The sequence below is a fragment of the Vicugna pacos genome, chromosome 10 (assembly GCF_048564905.1).
Source record: "Vicugna pacos chromosome 10, VicPac4, whole genome shotgun sequence".
NCBI classification, from domain to species: domain Eukaryota; kingdom Metazoa; phylum Chordata; class Mammalia; order Artiodactyla; family Camelidae; genus Vicugna; species Vicugna pacos.
Window position 1 is genome coordinate 37,573,806 of NC_132996.1, and position 6,583 is coordinate 37,580,388.

At 36.9% G+C, this 6,583-nt stretch overlaps 1 non-coding gene across 1 annotated transcript; it reads left to right on the forward strand.

Moving 5' to 3' along the window:
• The first annotated feature begins 5,810 nt into the window (after window positions 1-5,810).
• TRNAS-AGA (transfer RNA serine (anticodon AGA)) lies at window positions 5,811-5,883 on the forward strand. Its single transcript has one exon. It is a non-coding gene; the product is annotated as a tRNA-Ser (tRNA).
• Window positions 5,884-6,583: the final 700 nt, after the last annotated feature.

The window sequence follows — 6,583 nt, forward strand, 5'->3', positions numbered from 1 at the left end:
TAGACAAGAAGAAATAAGAGGCATCCAAATTGGAAGGGAAGAGGTAAAGTTGTCACTATATGCAGATGAAATGGTATTATGTATAGAAAACTCTAAGGATTCCACACAAAAACTACTAGAGCTGATAAAAGAATTCAGCAAGGTAACAGTCTACAAGATTAACCTACAGAAATCTGCCACATTTCTTTACATAACATAAAATATCAGAAAAGGAAAAAAAATCTTTTAAAATCACATCAAAAAATAAAATAAAATACTTGGGAATAAACCTGACTAAGTAAGTGAAAGACTTTTATGTCGAAAATTATAAAACATTGACTAGGGAAATTAAAGATGATTTAAATAAATGGAAACATATCTGATGCTCTTGGATTTGAAGAATTAATATTGTTACAACAGCCATACTACTCAGAGCAATCTACAGATTTAACCAATCCCTATCAAATTACCCAGGACAAAAGCATTTGATAAAATTCAACACCCATTTATGATAAAAAAAAATCTTACCAAAGTGGGTATAGAGGGGACATATCACAACACAATAAAAGCTGTTTATGAGAAACCCACAGCTAGTATAATACTGAATAGTGAAAAGTTGAAAGGCTTCCTGCTAAAATCTGGAAAAAGACAAGGATACCTACTTTCATCACTTCTACTCAACACAGAATTGGAAGTCCTAGCTACAGCAATCAGGCAATAAAAAGAAATAAAAGGGACCCAAATTAGAAGAGAAGAGGTAAGACTGTCACTATATGTGGATGGCATGATACTATATATAGAAAACCCTGAAAGCTCCACATAAAAACTACTAGAGCTGATAAAAGAATCTGACAAGGTAGCAGGATACAAGATTAACATACAGAAATCAGTAGCATTTCTTTATACTAACAATGAAATATCAGAATAATAAAGAAGCGACCCCTTTTAAAATCACATCCCAAAAATAAAATACTTAGGAATAAATCTGACCAAGGAGGTAAAAGACTTATATGTGGAGAACTGTAAAACATTGATTAAGAAAATTCAAGATGACTTAAAGAAATGGAAAGCTAGCCCATGCTCTTGAATTGGAAGAATTAATATTGTTAAAATGGCCATACTACCCAAAGCAATCTACAGATTTAAGGCAATCCCTATCAAATTACCCAGAACATTTTAATAGAACTAGAACAAATAATCCTAAAATTTATATGGAATTGCAGAAGATCCAGAATTGCCAAAGCAATACCAAAGAAAAAGAACAAAGCTGGAGGCATAACCCCCACAGACTTCAGACAATACTACAGAGCTACAATAAACAAAACAGTGTGGTATTGGCACAAAAACAGACATATGGATCAAGGAACAGAATAGAGAGCCCAGAAATGAACCTGTAGACTTATGGTCAATTAATCTTTGACAAAGGAGTCAAGAATATACAATGGAGAAAAGACAGTCTCTTCAGCAAGTGATGTTGGGTAAACTGGACAGCCACATGTAAATCAATGAAGTTAGAACACCACTTCACACCATACACAATAATAAACTCAAAATGGCTTAAAGACTTAAATATAAGACAAGACACTATAAACCTCCTAGAAGAAAACATAGGCAGAACATTTTCTGACACAAATCTTAGCAATGTTCTCCTAGGGCAGTCTTCCTAGGCCATAGAAATAAAAGCCAAAATAAACAAATGGGACTTAATCAAACTTATAAGCTTTTGCACATCAAAGGAAACCATAAGCAAAACAAAACAACAACCTATGGAATGGGAGAATATATTTGCAAATGATGAGATTGACAAAGGCTTAATTTCCAGAGTATATAAATGGCTCATACAAATTAATAACAAAATTCAAAAATGGGCAGAAGCAATTCTCCAACGAAGACATGCAAATGGCCAATAGGCACAAGAAAAAATGTTCAGTATTGCTAATTAGCAGAGAAATGCAAGTCAAAACTATAATGAGGTTATCATCTCACATCAGTCAGAATGCTCATTAATAAAAAGTCCACAAACAATAAATGCTGGAGAGGGTGTGGAGAAAAGGGAACCCTCTGACACTGTTGGTGGGAATGCAGTTTAGGGCAGCCATTATGGAAAACAGTATGGAGATTCTTCAAGAAACTAAAAATAGACTTACCATATGATCCAGCAATCCCACTCCTGGGCATGTATCCAGAGGAAACTCTAATTAGAAAAGATACATGCACCCCAATGTTCATAGCAACACTATTCACAATAGCCAAGACATGGAAACAACCTAAATTTCCATTAACATGACAGGATAAAGAAGCTGTGGTACACACACACACACACACTCACACACACACACACAGTGGAATACTACTCAGTATACAAAGAATAAAGTAATGCCATTTGCAGCAACATGGGTGGACCTAGAGATCATCATACTAAGTGAAGTCAGTCAGACAGAGAAAGACAAATATTATATAATATCACTTATAGTGGAATCTAAGAAAAAGACAGAAATGAGTGGAGCTTATTTACAAGACAGAAAGAGACTCACAGATATAGGAATAAAACTTATGGTTATCAAAGGGGAAAAGGAGAGGGGAGGAATAAATTGGGCTTTTGGGATTTGCAGATACAAACTACTATATACAGAATAGCTTAACAACCAAGGTCCTACTGTATGGCACAGGGAACTATACTCATCAGCTTGTAATAGCCTATAATGAAAAATAATATTACATATATTTACACATAACTGAATTATTGTGCTGTACACCAGAAATTAACACAACATTGTAAATCAACTATATGCCAAAAATGTAGACTATCGCCTGACTCCATCAATACCTGCAATCCATTGATTCTACTACCTTTCACTGTCCTTCACCTCCTTCATGACCTTTGCCCCTCCATGTCACACTTGCATTCCATTGTCAATCCTTATAATCACACCCTTTCAAACTCCCTCAATTCCTTTGCCTTCTCTTTGTTTTACTTGCTTTGTCTAAACCAGAAGCTGGTAAAATCTATCTCCCTGCTCACTCCACGACACAGTTAAATGTGGTTGTAGTAAAACATACAATCAGACACATTAATTTATTTTTAAGTTCATAATCATTAAACTCAAGGAGGTCCTTCATACTGTGAGCCCCTCATACTCTACTACCTCGTGATGTTCACTTTCCCACTTTCCTGGGTAACTATTTCCCTTTTCTCCTCTCTCCTAAAACTCCAAACAGCTCTGCTCCATCCTCACTTTCAGCTGAAGGCCAGGTTATCAACTTCCTAAGAAAACTGAAGCTGCCACACGCCTACCCTCATCTAACATTCAGACATTTACTCTTCTTCTTGTTACTATGGATGCACTGTTCATGTTCTTTGCTAAAGCCCAGACTTTGTGCATTCCCTTGTCACTTATTCAAGACAATTACATGCTTAATCCTCCATTTTCTCCTTTCTTTCTCTAGGACCATTCTCATCAACATGGAAACAAGCTGTTACTTTTCTCATCTTAACCCTCTCTTGATTCTACTTTTCCCTCCAACTACTTCCCCATTTATCTGCTCTGTTTTGCAAACAACAACAAAAATTCCTTGAAATATTATTGCAAACTTGATGTCCCCAGATTTAATTCCTTCCCTACTCTCTTAAACCACACCAGTCAGGTTTTAGCCTCTACCACCTCCATGAATAAAAATCTTATCAAGGTCGCAGGTGACCAACATGATGCTAACTCCAAAGTGAGTTCTGAGTGCTCATTTTCTTTGATCTTTCAACAATACTTGCCTTGAAACATTTTGTTTACTTGGTTTCGAAGACCCCATACTTTCCTGGTTTTTCTCCCATTAACACTGGCTGTTTGTTTTGTGTTTTCTTTCCCTGTTCTGCTTCATTTCTTGTCTTAACATTACTTACTTTTTTAGTGACCTCATCCAGTCTCATGTCTTTAAATACCATAAAAAACTGAATACAGAGTCAATAGGTTCAGTATATATATCACACTGGAATTTCAGAAGAGGAGGAAGGAGAGAATGGAGTAGTGATCACATTTGAAGATATCAGGGCTCAAAATTTTCCAGCACTGATAAAAGATAATCATCCCCTCATTCAGAAAATCTAATGATTTCCCAGCGGACAAATAACAAGAATTCAAAATAAAAATTCACATGCAGATGTATACAAATAAAATCACAGGACATCAAAGACGAAGTCAAGATCTTAAAGGTTGGCAGAGAAAAAAAGACTTTAAAAGAAGTGATAATTAGAATAATGGCTGGTTTTTCAACAGCAACAATGAAAGCCATACGTGGATTGAGATTGTCAATGTCCTGATTATGAGTTTTCTACTGCTGTCACAACAAATATATCAGCTTAAAATAACACAAATGTATTACCTCACGGTTCTATGGGTCAGCAGTCCCGGTTGACTCAGCCAGTATCTCTGCTCTGAGTTTTATAAGGTTGAAACCATGCTGTCAGCCAGCTGGCCTCTAATTAGGAGGCCCTGGGAAGAATCCACTTCCGAGCTCATTGAGGTTGTTGATGTAATCTAGTTTCTTGCAGCTGTAGGACTGAAGTTCCTGTTTCCTTACTGGCTGTCAGGTGGGGCTGCCCTCAGATCCCAGAAGCCTCTCTCTGGTCCTTGTGGATGGGCCTCTGTATCTCAAGAGCCAACAAGAGAGTCTCAAATCCTTCTCATGCTTGGAATCTCTCTGTGTTCTCTGCCACATCTCTCTTCTTCCTCTTCTGCTGCATATTTGACTTCAGTAAGTTCTCTGCTTTTAAAGTCTCATGTGGTTAGATTGGACTCACCTGGATACTCCAGGATTCTCTACCGTTTTTAGGATCAATAACCTTAATTGCCCCTGCAAACTCCCTTTTGCCATGTAATGTAACCTATTCACAGGTTCCAGGCATTAGGGTGTGGCTATCTTTGGGGAAGGGACATTATTCTGCCTTGCTGAGAGAAAATAACTACATGGAAATCTTTTTCAAGAATGAAGGGAGGTAGGGAAGTATAGCTCAGTGGTAGAGCACATACTTAGCATGCACAAGGTCCTGGGTTTGATCCCCAGTACCTCTATTAAAAAAATAAAACTAATTACCTTCTGCCCTCACAAAAAAAGATTAAAGGGAGAATAACACTTTTAGAAAAAACAACAACTATGAGATTTGTCATCAAACAATCCTCACTAAAGGAAGTTCTAAAGAATGTGTTTCAAGCAGAAGAAATGTGATCTTAGTGAGACAGGCTGGAACCTGGGACCTGGAATTCTTTGCTGCAATTCTTGCACCTGGACAAACATCTCCTTGAGCAACAGAACACAAAGAAACAATAAGGGCCTAAAAATAATTGTGTACATGCATAGTTGGGGCAAATTATAAACAACAAGATACAAAAAGACCAAAAACCCAACTGCCATTTCTGAGATGTCTGGAAGAGAAGCAGGGGACTGCACAGTGATCCTTGCACACAGCACTGCCAAGGAGTTGGGCCGACCACCTAAGCCACCCTTCTGGCCCGACCCATGGATCCGCCCCTACACTCACCCCATTTAAGGAACCAGCTTGCCTCTCCCCTCAGAGAGTGAGCAAGGCAACCTGTTACTTGTTTTTGCGCCTTCCTGCTGCAGCATGAGTCCCAGTAAAGCCTTGCCAAAACATCTCGTCTGGCCTCTTATCAATTTCTATTGATTAAGGAGTCTAAGAACGCTGGCTGGTAACACTAGAAGAAAGGTCTGTGGGATGAAGGATGAAAGGTGAAGAAAGTGGCAAAATGTGGGTACATCTTAGTGAACATTGTACAAAATGTAAAGTAAGAATGTTTTGTGGATTAAGAAAACTAAAGGGAGGAGGGTGTAGCTCAGCGGTAGAGTGCATGCCTAGAACGCATGAGGTCCTGAGTTCAATCCCCAGTACATCCATAAAAAAAATAAATAAATAAGCCTAATTACCTTCCCCACCAAAACAACAACAAAACCTAAAGTTGAACAAAAATACCTGTCAATATATAAATTGAGTGGAATGAATGTATTATATAGTCTTTATATGTATTCTTTGAATGCAAATAGGTTTTTTTTCTTTTTTTAATGGAGGTACTAGGGATTGAACCCACGACCTCATGCATGATAAGAACCTGCTCTACCACTGAGCTATACCCACCCCGACAAATAGCATTTCTATAAAAGATGTACTTCAGGCAGAAGACCTCTGTACTTTGTCATCAATTATATTTCTTTATCCATATTAAGTTCTGAAGTCAAAGTTATCTTGTACTCTTAGTAAAAGTTATATAAATCTCTTCCTGGAATAATTTTTAAGATAGGAATATTTTGAATAGTCAGTGAAACTAATCAATAAGACCATCTAGTATTCTTTGTGAGAAAAAAATTTTTTTAAAGTACCAGTTCATTTAAGCGTTCTTGGACCATTAACCTTTTTGGTTTCTTTAAGAGTCAGTTTTGGTAAACTGTATTTTTATGTTTCTGGAGGGTTTTGTAATTCATGTTTCAATTATTTATTAGCATAAAGCTGTCAGAATATCTTTATTATCTTTTAAATTCCACCAAATCTGAATTATACCCTATTCTTCATTTCTAGTATTTCTAACTTTTATTTTTTATA